The 12,233-nt window shown below is 42.8% G+C and overlaps 1 non-coding gene across 1 annotated transcript; it reads left to right on the top strand.

Annotated features, from left to right (window-relative positions):
• Positions 1 to 11,905: 11,905 nt before the first annotated feature.
• Positions 11,906 to 12,008, top strand: LOC123324969. The gene has a single exon (XR_006540145.1). It is a non-coding gene; the product is annotated as a U6 spliceosomal RNA (small nuclear RNA).
• The last annotated feature ends 225 nt before the right edge of the window (positions 12,009 to 12,233 follow it).

Here is a 12,233-nt window from a genome sequence, read left to right as displayed (position 1 = left end):
GCACACCATAATAAAGAAAATTAAAAGGAATACAAAGTTTAGTTTCATTCTTGGTCAGCCACTAAAAATAAGAGTTCATATGGACTTTGGGTGATAATGATGTGCTGATCAAGGATCAACTGTAATAAATGTACCGCTCTGGTGGGAGATGATAATGGAGAAAGCTCTGCATGTGTGGGGCAGGAGTGGGGATCTATGGGAAATCTCTGTACCTTCCACTCAATTTTGCTGTGCACCTAAAACTGCCCTAAAAAATTATTTGTTTGTTTGTTTTAATGAATTCAAGAGTTGCTACATCTACAAAGCACAGCTCGATCATGTGTCTCCCAATCAAAAACCTTCACTAGTTACCAACACAGTAACTCAAAATGGGAAAGAAACTTAAAAATCACCTAGCAAACATTCATTCAATGCCTGGAATCTGACAGGGGATGCACTACCTCATAAAAACATTTACACCATCACTGAACAGCAATGACTTTTATAAAATCAATAGGAACAATAAAATGGAAGGTGGAGGAATGAGAGAAATCAAGAATACTACACATATCTCTGGCTTGAGCAACTGGAAGTGTCATTTAATTAATTAAGGAACACCAGAGAAGAGCAGGAATAATACATTTAGTTTTGGATATGCTGAGTTTAAGGGGCATCCAAATGGAAATACTGAGTAACAATGGTCCTTACACTCAGCAACGAGGTAAAAGCTGAAGTCAGAAAAATGAATACTCAGCATGTAGATGAAAAAATGAAACAGGAGGGGCGCCTGGGTGGCTCAGTTGGTTAAGCGACTGCCTTCGGCTCAGGTCATGATCCTGGAGTCCCTGGATCGAGTTCCGCATCGGGCTCCCTGCTCGGCAGGGAGTCTGCTTCTCCCTCTGACCCTCCCCCCCTCATGTACTCCCTCTCTCTCATTCGCTCTCTCTCAAATAAAAATAAATAAAATCTTTAAAAAAAAAAATGAAACAGGAGATGAGATCACTCACAGAAATTCACATATTTAGGGCGCCTGGGTGGCTCAGTCGTTAAGTGTCTGCCTTCGGCTCAGGTCATGATCCCAGGGTCCTGGGATCGAGTCCCACATCGGGCTCCCTGTTCGGCAGGAAGCCTGCTTCTCCCTCTCCCACTCCCCCTGCTTGTGTTCCTGTTCTCGCTATCTCTCTGTCAAATAAATAAATAAAATCTTTAAAAAAAAAAAAATTTCACATATGTAATGAATGGCTAGAGAAAGATTCAACAAAGGTGACAGAAAGCCCAAAAACCAGGAAGAAATACAGAAGCATGATCTAATACAGTGAAAGAAATGAGCTTTACAAAGGAAGGAGAAATCAGCTGGATCAAATGCTGCTGTGGTAGGCAATCTTGACAATGGTTCTGAATGATCTCTGCCTCCTAGTATTTATGCTTTTGTGGAACCCCCACCCCCTTGCATGTGTTGGACCTTAGAGATTCCATTCTAAAGAAAAGAACAGAGCAAGTGAGAGAATGGCACTACCAAGAATAGGTTACAAAAAACTGGCTAATATCTCCGCTCCTCCTCCACAGAGCTCTCAATCTAGAAGCAAGGTGCCATGTTGCAAGTACTCGTATGCAGAGATACAAATGGCAAGGAGACTGATTTCTCCAGCAAACAACCAACAAGGACCTCAGGCCTGCCAACAGCCACATGCTTGAGCTTGGAAACAGACCCTCCCCCAGTGGGGCTTTCGATGACTGCAGTCTTAGTCAACATTTGATTGCAGACTTATGAGTGACCCTGAATCAGACATACCACACCCAGATGCATAACCCACAGAAACTGTGAAACAAATGTTTGTTGTTTTAAGTTAAGTTGGGGGGTAATTTGTTGCGTAGCAATAGACAACTAGTACAGCTAAAAGGTTAAATAAGAGGGAAGAAAAATAGCCATTGGCTTTAAATACATTAGTAACCCAGCAAAACAGTTTTAATGAAATTGTGAAGACAGAAGCAATAGGTTGAGAAGAGAATCACAGGCAAAGAAATGGAGACATACGACAAATGTAGACAAATCTTTCAAAAAGTGTGGCTGTAAAGCAGACAGCAACTTAGAGAAAGTATGAAGTTGGGAGAAGAGTTTTTTGTTAAGATGAGAGAGACATTTTAAAGCTTAAATGATGGGCACCTGGCTGGCTCAGTCTAAAGAACATGCTACTCTTGATCTCCAGGTCTTGAGTTCAAGCCTCATGTTGGGTGCAGAGATTACAGACATACGTTTTAAAAATAAAGTTTAAGTGATGAGGAGTGCCTGGCTAGCTCAATCAGTAGTAAAGCCTATTATAAATAAATAAATAGATAGATAGATACATAGATAGATAGATAGGGGCTCCTGGGTGGCTCAGTCGTTAAGCGCCTGCCTTCAGCTCAGGTCATGATCCCAGGGTTCTGGGATCCAGCCCCGCATCAGGCTCCCTGCTCGGCAAGAAGCCTGCTTCTCCCTCTCCCACTCCCCCTGCTTGTGTTCTCTCTCTCACTGTGTCTCTGTCACATAAATAAAATCTTTAAAAATAAATAAATAAATGAATAAATAAATAATAAATAAAGTCTAAGTGATGATAAGAAGCCAGCAGGGTGGAAAAATACTCTCAAGGAACTTTGTTCCATTATGAAGAAACTCTTCTGAAAGTTTTCACTGCCTCTCTGCCTTACCTGAAAACTGATTTTTCCAGGACCCTCTTCCCAAGCAGCCCTTTCAAGTGGAGGCTATTAAGTCTCTCACACTCCACACCCAACATTGGGAAATGAGACTGGTACCCTTCTTTCTTCCCATGCCACCTCCAGACCATGTAAAATCCTGAACCCCCATGTAAAATCTTTGTTACTCTGATTCTCATGCTTTTCAGCAACACAGTCTTCTACCTCTGCCTTTTCACTATCAGCTAATGACCACCTGGACATCCTCCACACTCAGTGAGGAGATGCTGGCAACTAGTTCACACTGCCACTGTCTTTTATACCACCGCTCCTGGGTTATTTCAATACACACATGGATGAGTCATCTAATACCAGTTCCTCAAACCCATCAACCTCAGTAAGCAACTCTATTCTCTGCGTATATCCATTCACAGCCAGTTGGGAATTCACTTAATTGTCTTATCATCCACTCATTCATCAAATATTTAGCAAGTATCTACTATTTGCTCAGCAGAGAACAAATGACAGTCCCTGTTCTCATAAAATATCTCATATTTTCCACAAAGACAGCATGAAAAGATCCAGGTGAAGTCTAGATACATCACAACTACTACATTTCCTTATCAGCTTAGGAACCATGTCAACTCTAGGAAACTGAAATTATTATCTGAAGTGACCTCATGAATCCATGCTATATCCCAGTGATCACTGTATCCCTTAACAAGGCTTCTAAAACTACCTTTTATTTTTTTTTAAGATTTTATTTATTTGAGAGAGAGTGCAGAGGGATGGGGGATCTCAAGCAGACTCAGCTGAGCTCAGAGCCCAATGTAGGGCTCCATCCCATGACCCCAAGATCATGACCTGAGCTGAAATCATGAGTTGGATGCTTAACCAACTGAGCCCCCCAGGCACCCTCTAAAACTACCTTTTAAATAATGTATGCTAAAATACTGCCAGAGTTTAGTATCAGATTCATCAATCTATAAACATATTGCCCAATACACTAATCACTAGTTACAGTGGCAATTTAAAATAATTTTAACGGGCGCCTGGGTGGTTCAGTTGGTTGAGCGACTGCCTTCGGCTCAGGTCATGATCCTGGAGTCCCTGGATAGAGTCCCGCATCGGGCTCCCTGCTCGGCGGGGAGTCTGCTTCTCCCTCTGACCCTCCCCCCTCTCATGTGCTCTCTCTCATTCTCTCTCTCTCAAATAAATAAATAAAATCTTTTTTAGGGTGCCTGGGTGGCTCAGTTGGTTAAGCGACTGCCTTCGGCTCAGGTCATGATCCTGGAGTCCCTGGATCGAGTCCCGCATCGGGCTCTCTGCTCGGCAGGGAGCCTGCTTCTCCCTCTGACCCTCCCCCCTCTCATGTGCTCTCTCTCTCTCATTCTCTCTGTCTCAAATAAATAAATAAAATCTTTAAAAAAAAAAAAATCTTTTTTAAAAAATTAATTAATTAATTAATTTTAACAAAATTAACAATTTTAATTATTTCTCAACAATTATACTAGCCACATCTGAAGTGTTCAGTAAGCACATGGGACTAGTAGCTACTGTATCGAATGGTATATGAAACATTTCTATCATCACAGAAAGTTCTATTGGACAGTGCCGGCCTAAAGTTTTTAGTATTCACTTCATTCCTCCCAGGAAAAATGTTAAAAAGACAGGTATCATTTTCCAGTCTCCTGAGAACTCCCTGGGGTTCCACGATATCCTAAAGGAATTCCACAAATCAGGCATCATTACCACCACCACACCCTATCATCACCATCAGGGTGTTGATTTTTACTGAGTACTTACTATAGTCCAAGCACTTTATTAAAAGCTTTATGAGTATCATTTCATTTATTCTTCACAACAATCACATGAAGTAGGACAATTTTTCCCCTTTTATGGATGAGAAAATTAACTGAGTTTTAGACAGTAAAGTAATTCACCCAAAGTTATACAGCTACAAAGTAACAGCAATCCATAGAGTTTAAGCAAATTAAAAATGTAATGATTTTGCCTTTTTTTTTTTTAAAGATTTTATTTATTCATTTGAGAGAGAGAGAATGAAAGAGAGCATGAGAGGGAGGAGGGTCAGAGGGAGAAGCAGACTCCCCGCTGAGCAGGGAGCCCGATGCGGGACTCGATCCCGGGACTCCAGGATCGTGACCTGAGCCGAAAGCAGTCGCTTAACCAACTGAGCCACCCAGGCGCCCCTTGCCTTCTTTTATTTTAAGATTTTATTTATTTGACAGAGGGAGAGACAGTGAGAGAGGGAACACCAGCAGTGGGGAGTGGGAGAAGGAGAAGAAGGCTCCCAGCTGATCAAGGAGCCCGACGTGAGGCTCATCCCAGGACCCTGGGATCATGACCTGAGCCAAAGGCAGACGCTTAAGGATTGAGCCACCCAGGTGCCCCATGATTTTGCCTTTTTAAGACAACACATTATTTAACATAAAGAAGGGGTGATACCAACACCTCACACTAGCACTCAACATTCCAGCAGACCAAAGTATTTTCAGATCACTCAATTTGCCCTACAGCTTTCTGGCCTTTGGGCTCTGCAAACCCTGTTCCCTCTACTTGCATCCTTTTCATTTAGCCAATTCCTACTTATCCTTAAGATCTCATCTCAGATTTTCCAACAGTCCAGCTTAGGAATCCATCCTATAAGCTGAAGCACAGCAGCCCACAAACCCCTATTAATTCTTCCTCTTCTCTCACTAGAATAAAACTCCTTAAGACTAAGGGACCCTGGGGCACCTGGGTGGCTCAGTTGGTTAAGCGACTGCCTTCGACTCAGGTCATGATCCTGGAGTTCCGGGATCGAGTCCCGCATCGGGCTCCCTGCTTGGCAGGGAGTCTGCTTCTCCCTCTGACCCTCCTCCCTCTCATGCTCTCTGTATCTCATTCTCTCTGTCTCAAATAAATAAATAAAATCTTTAAAAAAAAAAAAAAAAAGACTAAGGGACCCTGTCCATTATTAATCCTGGATTCCACCTGGCCCAGCCCAGGACTTAGAACACAAAAGGTACTCAATAAATATATGATAAATGTAGGAATAATGAAAAGATACTTAAGTAATCAAATCATTTCACAAGCATTACTCAACCAAAAAAAATGTTATCTAAGTTGACTTTTACACAAACCTGTGTTTTTACACTAAATGGCTTAATTGCCATTTAGTTGGTAAGCAAGTATTTCACAACATTTTTTCCCACATAATATACAAAAGAATACCTAACTTAAAAACTAAAGATCAGAAAAGTAACTGCTAATGGATTTAGGGCTTCTCTTGAGGGTGAAGAAAATGTTCTAAAATTGATTGTGGTGACAGTTACACACACCAAAAAAATTGAATTATACACTTCAAATGAGTCTGGTATATGAATTTTCTCTTGATAAAGCTGTTATAAAATAAAAACAAAAGGCCTGCAGGGAGCTAGACTTAAATTATGAAAACAAATACTAAGCCTGAAAAGAAAAAAAAAAAAAACCTAGAAGATAAAATAGGTTATATTTATGCAATTTTAAAATAGCTAAACCATATTATTGCACAAAATTTCACTGGTTAGGAAAAACAAGAACTTGGAAACAGTGACTGCCTTCAGGAACAATGTGATGGGACAGGAGACTTACTTTTCCCTATGTACTCTTTTTTTTTTCCCTTGCATACCTTCTGATTTGGTATGTGTATTACCTATTTTTTAAATGAGTATAATAGTTATTAGTACATTAAAAAATAACAAAATAAGAAAAATGTCATATCTGTCCTTAGTATAGTATACACTCACAGATTGCCTATTTTGTTCTGAAAAGGATAAAAACTGAAATATATGTTTTTGTTTGTTTGTTTTTTTAATTTTATTTATTTAATTGACAAAGAGAGACAGCGAGAGAGGTAACACAAGCATGGGGAGTGAGAGAGGGAGAAGCAGGCTTCCTGCGGAGCAGGGAGCCCGATGCGGGGCTCGATCCCAGGACCCTGGGATCATGACCTGAGCCAAAGGCAGTTGCTTAACCAACTGAGCCACCCAGGCGCCCCTGAAATACATGTTTGTTTGTTTGTTTTTTAAGACTTCATTTATTTATTTGAGAGAGAGAATGAGAGAGAGAGAGAGAGAGCACATGAGAGGGGGGAGGGTCAGAGGGAGAAGCAGACTCCCTGCCGAGCAGGGAGCCCGATGCGGGACTCCATCCAGGGACTCCAGGATCATGACCTGCGCCGAAAGCAGTCACTTAATCAACTGAGCCACCCAGGCGCCCCGAAATATATGTTTTTAAAAAATCAATCCAGGGAAGTAAAAAACTGACAAATTCTTACATCTATTTCATCCCACACTAAAAAGCATTTACTCATATTTCTCTTATTAGACATTATAATCGTGCAAATTCTCCCTTACCCAACACTCTGACATATCTTTTAACAATGACACACTTGATCATTCCCTCCTCCTTAAACTTCCTTTCCTTCACTGCTAGTACATCACACTCTCCTGGTTTTCCTAACCCAATGACCTTTTATTAATTTCCTTTGCCACGTTTCTCTTCATCTCCCCAAAAGGTATCTGGAAGGTAAGTTCCATGAAGGCAGGGATTTTTGTCAGTTTTGTTCACTACTGTATCCCCAATCGCTAAAAAAATACCCAGAACCATACTCAATAAATAACCATTGAATGAATCAGTGCCCCCAAGGCTCAGATGTTGAAGAGCTATAGAAATAAATATTTTATATAACTGGTATGCTGTTTCCTTCATTACATTGTATTTGTCTGAAAATTGATAATGAATGTACTCATTATTTAGTTAACCAAAATACTACATTCCCTAGTCTTCTTCCATTGATGTTTTGATATGGTATGTATAAAATGCACATTTAACACCTCTTCTATTACTTCCAAAAGCATAAACTTAGAGCAGAAGAAGAGCAGTTGTTGCTATAATAACCTTCACTTTTATCTTGCTTCCAGTACTAATGTTGAATTAACAGACTGACATACTTACCTGACTTTAGTAATGGTTGTCACCATTGTGACATTGCTAGTCATTACTGTGTTGTTCTTGTTGAATTTACTGAGCTCTCCGGGGGAAGAGAGAGCTCAGTAAATTCAACAAGAACAACACACTAATGACTAGCAAGTGACATTTCTTGGAAAAATAAAATGTAGTATTTTTTTTTAGGCATAAGAAATTCTAAAGAGAAACAGACCACTTCTACCTTATACTCTCCCCCCAATCCCACGATTTCATTCCCACAAAGAATGCCACTGTCAGCTATGCAAATATAATTTTAGCAATACACAAAGTTTCACCTGATATCTTAGTTCACATTTGTCCTCATTCATACCCAATTAAATCAAAGTATAATTTAAAAGCCAAAACTAGATATATGAATTTTAATTTTTCCTTCTAAGTAACTAATCCAAATCAAAAGTATTCATTTACCAACTTCTAATTTGATCTGTTTGAATACATTTAATTGAATCTTTTAGAATTACAAATTGGACACACCCTTTCTCTATAGCTATTGTATCATCTGTTGCCCATAAGTATTTTCTAGAAGATAATAGTCTTCTCATTAATTAGGCATGTTAAAAAAGGCAATGATCTGCAACTACTGACACTCACATCTGTATAATTCTCTCTTGGGTTACAGGAAAGCACTTCTCTGGCTATGTGCCCAAATAAATTGAGTAAGCCTTGGGAAAGTCACTGCTAAAATCCACTTCATGACGGTTTTTCTTCCTCCACAAATTAATTATTGAGAGTCATGCCTACTTCCATCCATTACATAATACATGTCCATCACAGGACCTGTTTTCTGAGCAAGAAACAGCTTAAATGACACTAACTGATAGGTAAGGTCAGTGAATACTGACAGTGAATACTGACAGTGATCTAATAGGAAGCAGGAATCGAGAAGAGATTGATTTAATGTATAAAGTTGTGAAACACTGATGTGAAGAACACTGAACACTGTTTACTCTTAGTAACATTATCTCCCTATGAAGTGAGATACATGCCCCCAAAATGTTATTAAAGAGCATTTTAAAAGCACTTGACTCCAAGAACATTTCTCAGAAATTGAGGGACCTACCGAAAAAAAAATTATTCCATTTCATTTTTAAAGTGTCTAATAACATCTGCAAATGAGAAATAAAAATAATCCCCAATAACTGTGTTGAACACAAAATGTCTAAATGTCAAGGTCTGTTGAAAAACGAGCTGTAAAAGACAGCTGTGCTTTAAAACATTTAAGCATTTATCATATAATTAGCTCCAAAAGAACTGTTCAAATTATCCATCCAAAGCAGTCAACCACAACCACCTGCAACTATTACTCAGAAACGTGTCTTCCAAAGCAACCACTTGATTTTCAGGCCTTCTCTAGAGAGGACAGGATAAAGCTTATAAGTGAGATGGTATAAAGAGATCTTTCAGGCACAGAAAAAAGACTGGAAGATAACACCTTTAGGGAACTAGGTGTAATAGGACCTATTCCCTTATGCTGCTGCCAAAATGAAGTTGTCTTAATCCAAGATCTCACTCTTCTTGAAGGGTGTAAAACTTTAAACCCAGCCACCCTCACAATGTACCGACCTGCGCCAAAAGCAGAGGGATTTTCTTCCTCCCGACTCACCCGCGAGAAGGAAAAATAATAATATCCAAACCTCAAAGTAGAAATGTGAGACCTAGTTCAATAGCTTCTCCAACTGCCTCAAAGACAACATCCACAGCTCATCTTCCTTTTGAAATACACCCTTCATCTCCTATCTTACCATTTCACAGAAGAAAAAAAAAATCATCTTTCAACATTTTACATCGGTCGCCTAAACACAGATCCACCCTGACCGCACCCCAACCTCTTCATAGCTCCCCAATTTCTCCATCTCGCCACTACCTCGCCGGCAACATCACGCCTCAAACCCTCCGCTCACCAAGCGCCCAGAACCCCTATCTCCCATCTCCCACCTCGGGCTCCCCACATCTATCGCCTCAGCTCGCGCCCAATCCTGGAGCTCGGTGGGGTGGAGCCCGCGGGGGGCTGGGGTGGGGTGGGGTCCGCCCCTCCCCGGACTTTCCCATCCCCCCGGTAGGGAGAGGAGGGGGAGGGGGGTCCTGAAGCCTCACCTACAGCTCCGCCCCTCCCCGGGGGCGCGCTGCCCAGCCCTAGCCAGGGCCGTGAGGAAGAAGCAAGCTAAGAAAAGGCAAAAAAAAGCCTCAGCGCCAGCGGCAGGCGGAAAGCTCTCGGTCCCGCCCGACTTCCGAGCTGCCGCCACGGCGGCCGTCTCACCCTCCTCAGGGCTGCTGCTGTTGCTGTTGCTGCTGCTGCCGCCCAGACGCCGCCACCGCCGCCGCCGCCACTACCGCCGCCACCGCCGCCACCACCACCACAGCCACAGTACTGCCCTAGCGCCCGCCGACGTCACCGCGCCCCGCCCCCTGCGCGAGACACCTAGCCCCGCCCCCGCCGGGGCCGCGAGACACCGCGAGCTCCGCCTCCTGCCGGCCGGGCCACCTAGCCTTCCCGCACCCTCCTGAGAATGCGACTTGGCAACCCGCAGGCCTCCGGCGCCTTCCAAAGGAAGGCGGGTCAGGGGCTGGGAGTGGGGTGACTCAAGGTTCCGGCGGCGATTGCGCGCCAAAGCACAGCAACGGGCGCGGGGCATCCACAACCCCCACGCGCAGCCCCTGCGGCCACGGGAAGGGAGAGCCGGAGTCCGCTCCGGGAAGAGGCGGTAGGTGGGAGCGAGGCAAGGCGGCGTTTGTCTCCTTCTGCTTGCCGTAGGAAGTGGACCGGCCAGGCCCGAAGAGCGGAATCGTCGCTTTCCCAAACCTTAGGGTAGCCCCACCCCCTCCTTGGCGGGACCCGTTACACAAGCCCCAGGACCGCCACCGCTGTCGAGAGTAGGTCTAGAATCGTCATGCATTCTGGGCTGCGCTCCCAAGGCCGCAGTGGGAACCCTTTGTCCGAGGGAAATTGGATTTTTCCCCCACCCTTAGCTTTTGCGAATGTGGCCGCGGGGCTGTCCACTCGACCTTAGGGAAAGAACTTAGGCGTCGCAGAAGACCCACGCCAGTGTACGTGGTTTTTCTGTAGGAGCTCGGCGGGAGAGGAGAGCGTGGGCGGAATTTAAGGTGCACAGTCAGCTCCTGCGATGTGCCAAATGCGGTGCTACGTTGTCTTATTTGGTCCTCAGAACAGCTAGGCTAGTCTACTAGGCAAATGGTACCTTATTTCAGGAAATCCAATTTTCTTGTACTGAATTGCAGTCGGTTTTTCTTTCGTCGGAGTCATGCAAAGAGGGCAGCTGCATCCATTAATTTACAAATGTAGGTAAACTATCCCTAACCAAGAAAGTAGGAGTGATGTGAATTATATTTGCACCAGTCTTTTAGGTTGAATCGAATCATTTAGAATGCCCTTAAAAGGGGTCGAGTCATCATTTTACCCCTATTCTCCACTACAATTAACCAATTTACACTCCTTCATAATCCCACTAACATTTTCCCATCTCTCCTCAGTATTCACATTCGTTCATTCATTCATTCATTCACCAAATTCTACTGTTACATCCTGCCCAGACTCTGTTCCCTCCCAGATCACCACGCACTTGGATTATTGCAGTTCCCGGACGGTCCTGCTGTACAGTCGCCCCCTTCAGTACATTCAACATATGCCTACCAATTGTTAGACTGTGCTGCCAAAGACTGTATAGCTGCCAAATAAGCATCCTAAAATACTTCATTTTTTTAGACATCTGGCATTTTACCCCAAAAAAAGCCATCCTTCTTCGACTGTTTTTCAAGATCTTTTTCATCTAACTGCTGATCTGCTCATCCTGTTACTCCCCAGCAGTGTGGGGAGGTAAAAACAAAAAAGTGGGAGTCATATCCTAGTTTCCATTCTGCCACTCTCTACTTGAATGACCTTGGGGAAATCACTTTATTTCTGGGTTTTACTTTTCTTAACTGTAAAATGGGGTGTGGACTCCATGTCTGAGATCCGCGATGTTGCTAAAATGTGTGGATCTGGAGAGTTGCTATGTTAAGCACTAAGTTATACATACACAGGGTACTATCAATATCACAGACTGAGAATTGTGGTAGTTTGTTTTTTTGTGTGTGCTTTGGGGGAGGGTTGTTTTTTGTTTTTTTGCCCTTCCACTGGTCGTTTTTCTTATTTCCTACTCTGCCCCAGATGTTTTTGTTTGTTTTTTTAACTTACGTTTAGTATTTTTTTATTAAAGCCAGCTGAGTGCACCCTTGGGCAGCACATACACTAAAATTGGAATGATAGAAGATCAGCATAGCTCCTGTGCAAGGATGACACACGAATTAATGAAGCATTCCATAATTTTAAACTAATGTAACATTGGTTGTCAACCATACTTCAATTACAAAAAAAAAAAAAAAAAAGCTGGTGGGCACCTGGGTGGCTCAGATGGTTAAGCATCTGCCTTCAGCTCAGGTCATGATCCCACAGTCCTGGGATCGAGCCCATATCAGGCTCCCTGCTCAGCAGGAAGTCTGCTTCTCCCTCCCCCGGCTCTTGCGCATGCTCTCTCTCTCTCAAATAAATAAAA

This window comes from Neomonachus schauinslandi, chromosome 5 (assembly GCF_002201575.2).
Source record: "Neomonachus schauinslandi chromosome 5, ASM220157v2, whole genome shotgun sequence".
Classification (NCBI taxonomy): domain Eukaryota; kingdom Metazoa; phylum Chordata; class Mammalia; order Carnivora; family Phocidae; genus Neomonachus; species Neomonachus schauinslandi.
Note: the sequence above shows the minus strand (reverse complement) of the source record. Positions and strands in the feature narration are given on the sequence as shown.